We start from the raw sequence: 10,988 nt of genomic DNA on the forward strand, positions 1-10,988 counted from the left end.
ACTGGAGTACTGTCATGGATGGATATAAACTGTTCAGGAAGGACAGGCAGGGCAGAAAAGGTGGGGGAGTTGCGTTGTATGTAAGAGAGGAGTATGACTGCTCAGAGCTCCGGTATGATACTGCAGAAAAACCTGAGTGTCTCTGGATAAAGTTGAGAAGTGGGAGCAACAAGGGTGATGTCGTGGTTGGAGTCTGCTATAGACCACCAGACCAGGGGGATGAGGTGGACGAGGCTTTCTTCTGGCAACTAGCAGAAGTTGCTAGATCGCAGGCCCTGGTTCTCATGGGAGACTTTAATCACCCTGATATCTGCTGGGAGAGCAATACAGCGGTGCACAGGCAATCCAGGAAATTTTTGGAAAGCGTAGGGGACAATTTCCTGGTGCAAGTGCTGGAGGAACCAACTAGGGGCAAAGCTTTTCTTGACCTGCTGCTCACAAACAGGGAAGAACTAGTAGGGGAAGCAAAAGTGGATGGGAACCTGGGAGGCAGTGACCATGAGATGGTCGAGTTCAGGATCCTGACACAAGGAAGAAAGGAGAGCAGCAGAATATGGACCCTGGACTTCAGAAAAGCAGACTTTGACTCCCTCAGGGAACAGATGGGCAGGATCCCCTGGGAGAATAACATGAAGGGCAAAGGGGTCCAGGAGAGCTGGCTGTATTTTAAAGAATCCTTATTGAGGTTGCAGGAACAAACCATCCCGATGTGTAGAAAGAATAGTAAATATGGCAGGCAACCAGCTTGGCTAAACAGTGAAATCCTTGCTGATCTTAAACGCAAAAAAGAGGCTTATAAGAAGTGGAAGATTGGACAAATGACCAGGGAGGAGTATAAAAATATTGCTCAGGCGTGCAGGAGTGAAATCAGGAAGGCCAAATCACACTTGGAGTTGCAGTTAGCAAGAGATGTTAAGAGTAACAAGAAGGGTTTCTTCAGGTATGTTAGCAACAAGAAGAAAATCAAGGAAAGTGTGGGCCCCTTACTGAATGAGGGAGGCAACCTAGTGACCGAGGATGTGGAAAAAGCTAATGTACTCAATGATTTTTTTGCCTCTGTCTTCACGCACAAGGTCAGCTCCCAGATTGCTGCACTGGGCAGTACAGCATGGGGAGAAGGTGACCAGCCCTCTGTGGAGAAAGAAGTGGTTCGGGACTATTTAGAAAAACTGGACGTGCACAAGTCCATGGAGCCGGATGCGCTGCATCCGAGGGTGCTAAAGGAGTTGGCGGGTGAGATTGCAGAGCCATTAGCCATTATTTTTGAAAACTCATGGCGATCGGGGGAGGTCCCAGATGACTGGAAAAAGGCTAATGTAGTGCCCATCTTTAAAAAAGGGAAGAAGGAGGATCCGGGGAACTACAGGCCAGTCAGCCTCACCTCAGTCCCTGGAAAAATTATGGAGCAGGTCCTCAAGGAATCAATTATGAAACATTTAGAGGAAAGGAAAGTGATCAGGAACAGTCAGCATGGATTCACGAAGGGGAAGTCGTGCCTGACTAACCTAATTGCCTTCTATGATGAGATAACTGGCTCTGTGGATGAGGGGAAAGCAGTGGATGTGTTATTTCTTGACTTTAGCAAAGCTTTTGATACTGTCTCCCACCGTATTCTTGCCACCAAGTTAAAGAAGTATGGGCTGGATGAATGGACTGTAAGGTGGATAGAAAGCTGGCTAGATCGTCGGGCTCAACGGGTAGTGATCAATGGCTCCATGTCTAGTTGGCAGCCGGTTTCAAGTGGAGTGCCCCAAGGGTCGGTCCTGGGGCCGGTTTTGTTTAATATCTTTATTAATGATCTGGAGGATGGTGTGGACTGCACTCTCAGCAAGTTTGCAGATGACACTAAACTAGGAGGCATGGTAGATACACTAGAGGGTAGGGATCGGATACAGAGGGACCTAGACAAATTAGAGGATTGGGCAGAAAAAAACCTGATGAGGTTCAACAAGGACAAGTGCAGAGTCCTGCACTTAGGACGGAAGAATCCCATGCACTGCTACAGACTAGGGACCGAATGGCTAGGTAGCAGTTCTGCTGAAAAGGACCTAGGGGTCACAGTGGACGAGAAGCTGGATATGAGTCAACAGTGTGCTCTTGTTGCCAAGAAGGCTAACGGCATTTTGGGTTGTATAAGTAGGGGCATTGCCAGCAGATCGAGGAACGTGATCGTTCCCCTTTATTCGACATTGGTGAGGCCTCATCTGGAATACTGTGTCCAGTTTTGGGCCCCACACTACAAGAAGGATGTGGAAAAATTGGAAAGAGTCCAGCGGAGGGCAACAAAAATGATTAGGGGTCTGGAGCACATGACTTATGAGGAGAGGCTGAGAGAACTGGGATTGTTTAGTCTCCAGAAGAGAAGAATGAGGGGGGATTTGATAGCAGCCTTCAACTACCTGAAGGGGGGTTCCAAAGAGGATGGAGCTCGGCTGTTCTCAGTGGTGGCAGATGACAGAACAAGGAGCAATGGTCTCAAGTTGCGGTGGGGGAAGTCCAGGTTGGATATCAGGAAAAACTATTTCACTAGGAGGGTGGTGAAACACTGGAATGCGTTACCTAGGGAGGTGGTGGAGTCTCCTTCCTTGGAGGTTTTTAAGGCCCGGCTTGACAAAGCCCTGGCTGGGATGATTTAGCTGGGAGTTGGTCCTGCTTTGAGCAGGGGGTTGGACTGGATCACCTCTTGAGGTCCCTTCCAACTCTGATATTCTATGATTCTATGATTCTATGAAATATAGTACACTGGATCTAGAGTTTGTCCCAATTAAGTAGGTGTTTCATTTATTATGCCAATTCACTGACTTCTAATGAATTAGTAATGGGGAATATTAGAGAGAATGAAATGTTTAAATTCTGTTGATAGTACAGACCTGACTCTCATCTGTAACTATTGAAATCTGTGCGGAGGAAAAGGAAGATAATGACAAAGTTGTTTTATAACAGACAAACACTTGAAAAAAATCACTGGGCCTACTCTTACAAGATTTTTGTGCCTAAAGCTAAGCACATGCACAAGCGGGCACATAAGTACTTCTGATTAACTCAATGAGCTTCTTTACATTAAGCATATGCTTAAGTTTTTGTAGGACTGGGATCCAGGTTAGGAATGAACCAGGCAAAAAATGTAAATAAGGATGACTGAATGTGGCCCTAATGGTGTATATTTATTCCAATACATCTTTGTTTATACTGGCATAAATTCTGCAATGGAAAGTGTAAACAAAGGAGTTGCACCACTTTGTAACTTCAGGTAAATATGTTTATACCTTCTTCTGTCAACATTTTAAATAATTAATTATTATAGAAATATTTACTGAAAGACAGCTCAGGCCAGCCTTCGCATGGATTGATTGTCAATACAAAATATGGGTAATGAGTATAATATGCTGTCCAAAGAGGCCGTTTGCCATTGTTAACAACAAAGTTTAATAATACAATTCAAATATGCAACCTGAGGGGCAAGGAATTTCCTAAACAACGGAACAAATATAAACACACATCTTGAATTCAACGAGACCATCTCAACAAGTTTAAGAAATGGTTCTTGAAAATAAAAATGCTGTGAGTCCAGGAGCATGTCGGAATTGAAGAATGAATTCAGTTCTTCATTCTTCCAATAGTGGGTTTATATAAAAATGAGGAATGAAAGTTGAATCTTGAGTGAATATTATTGTTTGTTGTTAGGAATCATTTTAGGATCTGGTATTTATGAACAATTCTAAAGAAAATACTTCAATTTAAAGAGAAAAGTTTATAACAGTTTAGTTTTAGTTTACTAGCAAGATCTCCAAACATTAAAGTAGTGTATAATAATAATAATAATAATAATATAAAGTTTTCTGTAGCTATAGTAGCATTTGAAAGTGATGGCAGTCATTATGAATTCATAGTCCCAGGATTTTAAGTGTAAGAAATATGCATTTTATGTAGCAGAACAGCCCTCAGATGAGTGATATAAAAAAATCAACTTTACTGTCTGCCATAAACTTTGTATGAAATCACACTGCTTTAAAAAAATAAAAAGGAAGAAATGAAATATGATTTCTTTGAAACTTTTCCAAAACTACAGTGAAAACCAGCACTTGCTGATCGCTCAGAAAGGTCTGATCAACTTAAAGGAAACCCCTAGCAAAGATTACATCGACTGTATCAAAAGTTGAGGGAATACTGAAGCAAATAGGATTACAAGGTTTGTGCTGGTCTTGATAGCTAGTTTCTCTTTCTCTCTATTTTCTCTAATATTCAAGTGCCTTATTAATAATTATGGACTGGAGTTTGGATTTTGCTTAGGGCTGTGCCAAGAGGTTGTTTATAGTTTTCACTAACTTAGGAGTAGTCCTGGGAGGCATTAAAACTCAGAGATGCCTCTGAGGCTAGGTCTATACTACCCGCCTGAATCGGCGGGTAGAAATCGACCTCTCGGGGATCGATTTATCGCGTCCCGTCGGGACGCGACAATCGATCCCCGAATCGGCGCTCTTACTCCACCAGCGGAGGTGGTAGTAAGCGCCGCCGACAGAAAGCCGCAGAAGTCGATTTTGCCGCCGTCCTCACAACGGGGTAAGTCGGCTGCGATACGTCGAATTCAGCTACGCTATTCACGTAGCTGAATTTGCGTATCTTAAATCGACTCCCCCCTGTAGTGTAGATGTACCCTGAGTCACAATTCCTCTTCTGCATCCCCTTGCTCCTGCTGGTCTATGCTAGTTGTAAATTACTAAAGCTTCCTTCTCCCCACAAATTCCACACACACTGGCTTGGCTACTCTGGCCATTGAGGGGAGGCAATAGAACTAAGGCTTTGCCCACTCCCTAACAAAATACTCCAGAGAGGGAATAGCCCCAATTAATCTCATTCACCTGGACCCAGGTTTGGATAGCCCATGTAGTGGGGTGAGGATGAGGACAGGATTATTCTCCCTTCTGTGAGCACATAGCCATAATTAGAATCTAACCTTATATATTGGTGGTAGTACATGGAGGCTGCAACCAGGATCAGAGCCCCATTATGCTTGGTGCTGTACAGATCTATTTAGGAGACACAGTTCTTGACCTAAAAGGGAGATCTGAGCACAGACTGAATAAAATCTGTTTAAAATATTAAAAGAATTAATGATATGTAGAAACAAACAAACAAATACTATGTTTCAGCTGTGAATAACCCCATTTACACATACAACTGCTACTTGGAGCCTGGTGTCTGTTGAAATCAAATGGGAGTTTTGCCATTCCATGACTGAGCTTCGTTTTCCTGGCATATGGCTTCTGCCAGCGCAAACAACAAATTAGACCAGGGGTCGGCAATGTTCGGCACGCAGATCGCCAGGGTAAGCACCAATGGGGGCGGTGAGAAGCCGCAGCCAGCACATCGCTCGCCCGCACCGCTTCTCGCCGCCCCCATTGGCCTGGGACGGCGAACCGCGGCCAGTGGGGGCCGCGATCGGCCGAACCTGCCGCGTCAGCAGCTAAATAAAACTGGCCCGGCCCTCCAGGGTGCTTACCCTGGCGAGCCGCGTGCCGAACGTTGCCGACCCCTGTGATAGGTGGATGCGCAAAGTAATGTGGCCAGCACTCTACCTTCATGCTTAATCACTGGGGGAGAAATGCCAGCTAGGACTGTAAGGTGGGAGACTGGAATTGTCTGGTTTGCACCAGTGATCATAAAAGGACAGAGTTGATCATTGAGCCCAATTTGCCACAGTGGCAATTGGAGCCCCATGCTGTTGCACAGTATTCAGCAGGTGCTATAACTAGGACATCGGTAGGCATCCATCAGATTGCAGCACTAGTGCCCCATGGGTTGCTGGAAAGCCTGCAGAGGAGTGCAACTCTTGATTGGATTTTAGTGCAGGTCTTCTCAATGTGTTGTCGAAATGACAGAGAGTAGTCCAGGTTCATTCCCAAATAAGTAAGGTGCCATTCAAAAATGATTGTTCAGAAGGACCTGTAGCCATCGATGAGTTAAGTGGGAAGTGAGAGTGAAACAATATGACACTCTCATTCGTGCATTTAGTTTAAATTGCCACTTCGAAAAGTACTTGGCCAAGGTGTCAAGGTCAGATGACAGGCAAAACGCCAGCTCCTCAAAGCTCCTTCTGGCTACTACCAGGCAGATGTCATCAACTTGCACAAACTTAGTTACTGAGGTGGGCAGCAGGGCAACTGTGTATATATTGAAGAGCATCAGAGCAAGTCCCTGAGAAAGTCTATTGTTCATACCATGGGGCAACTATGAACTATTTCCACACTCAATGATCATGGCCTATTAGAAATCATCTGCAATAATAAACTCACAAGTTTCTTATCTGGGACCAACAATTTTATGACTATTCCAATGGTGCCAAACTGTGCCATATGTTGATGAAAGGTTTTGAAAAAATATTGCTGACCTTCTGTCCTGCCTCAAAGACATCCTCAAAGAAAGATGTCAGTCTAATCACTTGATTCTGAGCATTACAACCCACTCAGAATCCTTCCTAGTAATGAATTAACTATGGGTCCATTAAAGGCAACAGTCATTAAAGCACTGGTCTCCAGGATTCGGCTCTTAGTTTGTTGTAAAGTTATTTCCTGAAAAGAACACACAAAATTCAGTCCCATCGCTTCTGGAAGAAAATGGTAATTGGTTTCTCCACCTTATCTCATTGGATTGTTGCAGTGCATACTTCACCAGAACTAGTCAGCTATTCCAATCACATTTGGGTTAACATACTGGTCTGGAATTCAAAGAAGTATTAGACAATTTTCCATGACTTTCATATTCTCTCTCTCTCTCTCTTCTTCACATTGTAATAACTAAGAATAATTTTAAACCTCTTCTGCTTAAGCATGACTTTGGCACAAAGGTGATTATAGCTGTGACAGCAGTTGGAAGACTTGTGAGATTTGGTGATATTGCCATCTGCTTCATGTAAAATAAAACAAACTTTCAAGATAGTTTGGTTGCTGGTGACACAGCAGAAAGCCAATACTTGAGGCAAATCCAGAAAAAGGAGCTGAAATTATGTGGTCATATTTTATGAACAGATTTTGAATTAAGAAGATATTTATTCAGAACCAAGTAGCAGACTAACACCCAGCTTATCCAACAAAGTCTTTACTTCTCAAAGGGAACTAAACAAAATTTCCAAACAAAAACTTCATTAGGGTAGAGCTAAACTTATTTAGAACAGTATCTCAAATGCAAGCACTCTCATTTGAATGCTGCAGTTCAAAAAAAATGTACACATTTGAAAGTCAGACTCTACAAACAGCTTTGCTTCTGCCACCATGCCAGCCATCCACATAATAGAAGTGAGTAGAAACAATAGAAAATAGCAAGAAGTGTTCATAAAAATTGGAAAATTAAAAAAAAAAAAAACATCTCTAGGTATAATTTGTAATAGCATGTCTTGCAGAGTTTCCAAGCTCTCTAAATTCTAAGCCAAATATGTTTTTTTGCACAAACTCTCTCAGGTGGGTGCACAGTGTCTAAGGGGATATCTACACAGCAGCTGAAAGGGTGATTCCCAGGGTAGGTAGACAGACATGTGCTAGCTCTATTTGAGCAAGCACACTAAAAATAGCAGTGTGGTCATGGCAGCACAAGCCATGGCTCAAGCTAGCCACTTGGGTACAATACTACCTGACACCTCAGGGACATACTCAGGCGGCTAGTCCAAGCTGTCAGGGCCATATTGCTATTTCTAGTGTGCTAGCTTGAGCAGAGAGGGCATGTCTATGCAGCAGCTGGAGCACAGGTAGACAGACATGCACTCAAAGCTCCATGAACCAGACCTGACCAGTTCTGTTGTTTGTACCTGCAAGAGGCAATATACTTCAGGAAATTAATAAGAAGTTTATCAACACTGCCAGGACTAAAGAACACTCTCAATTATTTGAATTTCCATATACTCCAAAATTTGCCAATACCTTTATAAAAATAATCCTATTTAATGAATAAAAAATAAAAATAAAAATTGAAAATTCTAAGCCATTTGATGAGATATACCCAAGGCCTTGTGTATTATGCAGCACATTCAGTTCAAGTTATATAGCAAAATGCCCCAATTTATGCATCAAAGATGTACTTAATTCTGCAGCCTGGAAATTATACAGTTATGTGGAATGGACTTTAAATCATTCAATAACTTTTAGTTTTACTGCAGTGATTCTGAAGGTGTACTTTGCAAAGGGAAAAAAAAATCTAACCACTGCATCTTATTTGCATTGCAGCTGAGGAATATCAGCTATTGGATCAAGGAGCCCATATGTGGACTATGTTGCCTGCAGAGGTAAGAATAGGAATATAGTGATATTGAAAGCAGAAGGGTATCATGTATTGTCTCGAGGGAACAGGAAAGTCTTGGGGAAAGAGGTAGATGCCAATTGGGCTTTCATGCCATGCAGGAACAGAGTTCCACTATGGTTTAGGAGCTCCATGTATCAGGCACTTTTTTGCACAGCTCCTGGGTCACATAGTGCTCCTGTCCAGTTTATGAGCTGTGCAGTGTGGTAAGGACTCCTACATGGGTTAGGAGCCTGTATGACTGCTGCCTTTTCTTGCAAACCCCTCCCTGCTTCCCCCAAAACAGTCTTTTGCCCCTGTCTGGCCACTGTCTCTCATCTACCAGCAATGGTCATTTATCATTGCAACTATCACAAATTTGGAGGAAAGATCATCCAGTGGTTAGGGCACTAGCCTGGGACTTGTGAGACCCAGGTTTATTCCCTGCTGTGCCACAGACTGCCTATCAACCTGCTTAGTCTCTCTTTGCTCCAGTTCCTTCAACACTGACCTACCTCACATGAGTAGTGTGATAATAAATACATCAAAAGAGAGAGGGTCTAAGATACTATGGTAATGGGAGCCATGCCTTGGATGGAATTTCAAAAGGATCTTCCTCTCATTACATCCAAGCTCCATCCTGTAAAAAGAAGTGATGCCAACAATATCCTCACAAAGGGGAGTTGAGTGTAAAAGGTGTGGAAAAAAACCCTACACAAATGAGGAAGGAAGGCAAAATGGTGGGCAGACAAGCTGAGAATCTGAAAAATAGTAGAAAATGGTTATATGTGGCAGAAGAAGAAATTGTGCAGTAAGTTGGGAAAGTTATGTCATCTGGCTTACAAAATAATATTAAGATTTTTCAAAATATGTTTACAAAGCCTAATTTCCCCAAAATATATTGTTTAACTTCTAGTTTTCCAAAACATGGTACTAGATATCACACATGAAGAACTGAAATTATAAAGGGCATTTTTGTGCAAGTCAGGTTGAGGGCATCTCTCTAGCTGAATTGCAAGCAGGGAGATGCTTTGTCGCTTGGTGCTTGTAAAAATAAATTCATTTATAAAAACTTTTTTTAAGAAGGGAAGGTATAAGACAGAACATTTCTCTGCCTTTCTGCTGCTGTTGGATCTCATTAATTTGTGGAGTTATAAACTTTACATGACATATGAATGAACACCCAGAGAGCTATATTATTATTTTTTTAAACTTAATATTTTCCCAACTCATTCCCAAGTATAGGCACACAGTACTTTGCTGACTGTACACAAACAGGTGCTATTCAGTAGCTTTTTTGTTAATTATTATTATTTAGAAACTACATTAGTTGAATTTATTGCAGATTAGATCCCAGTCAGAAAATAATATACATTATATCTCCACAGCACCATCATGAAATAAGATTGCTTCATTATTCCCAGTGTGAGATTAACGTGTTCAGCATTCTAATAAAACTGAAGAGAATGAGAAGTGACCTGCCACAACATAGGAACCGTGGAATATAGCTGCAAATTTTATATGCAGCTGAAGAACATAAAACTTCCATCCTATCAGCAAGTTAGCACCCTGTTTGCCATTATCACTATTCTTGTCTGAGTTTACATCTTTTAAATGCTACTGAATTCAACTGGCTAGAAATGGAATCTGCAAAAAGACATTGTTATTTTTTATTCTCCAAGACAGTTCAAGTATTACTTTACTGGCATTCTTACACTGCAAATTAAACTGTTTAGCTGGACATATACAATATGCGTCAGATTTTTCAAAGTTAGTCACATGCTTTGTTTGTACATAGGGCTTGTCTATACTTCTGGTTAAATCTGCACTGCTGCAATCAATGTAGTGGTGTCGATTTAGTGGGTCTAGTGAAGACAAGCTAAGTCAATAGAAGAGCACTCTCCCATCGACAGCTGTATATCCTGGATATGTTGTTTGATATAATAATGAAAAGCACGAGATTGTGCCTGAAACACAGTCCTGCATTGCTGGTGGTGCAGGTCATTGGTGCCGACTTGGTGGGTGCTCTGGGGCTGGAGCATCCACGGAGAAAAATTGGTGGGTGCTGCACACCCACCGGCAGCTCCCTGCCCCACCCCCCAGCCGCAGCTCACCTCCACCTCCGCCCTTGAGCACGCCGCAGCATCCTGCTTCTCCCCACTTCCTCCCAGTGCTTGGGTCATGAAACAGCTGTTTCACGTGGTAAGCCTGGGAGGAAGGGGGGAGGAGGGAGAACGCGGCGCACTTGGGGGAGGAGGTAGGGCCAGGGTGGGGATTTGGGGAGGTGTCCAATAGGGGCAGAGAGGGGCGGAGTTAGGGCAGAGGTGGAGTTGGGGTGGGGCCGTGAGCACCCACCGGCGCAGAAAAAAGTTGGTGCCTATGGTGTAGGTCTGCATCATCATTGGGGAGTTCAAAGAGGGAATATCTCCACCCAGACCTTTCTGATAAGTAGGTGGGGAGTTGCTGTGTTTGCTCTTTACACAACACACATCATAGGAAGGAACCACACAGGCTCAGTGGGTCCAAATAACAGTATTTACTGATTATGCACATGACATACAAAGGCCTAGCAGCATATACCCAGAATAGCTGTTTCAAGGAATAGTGTCCTATTCCTCTAGGCTACAGGTATGCACACTGCAATCTCTCTCTTAATAGTGCAACATGCACCCTTTCTGAGATGCAAGCTTTGCTGGCCAGTGCCCACTGAGAGAAAGCAATAT

Source organism: Chrysemys picta, chromosome 2 (assembly GCF_011386835.1).
Source record: "Chrysemys picta bellii isolate R12L10 chromosome 2, ASM1138683v2, whole genome shotgun sequence".
Classification (NCBI taxonomy): Eukaryota; Metazoa; Chordata; order Testudines; family Emydidae; genus Chrysemys; species Chrysemys picta.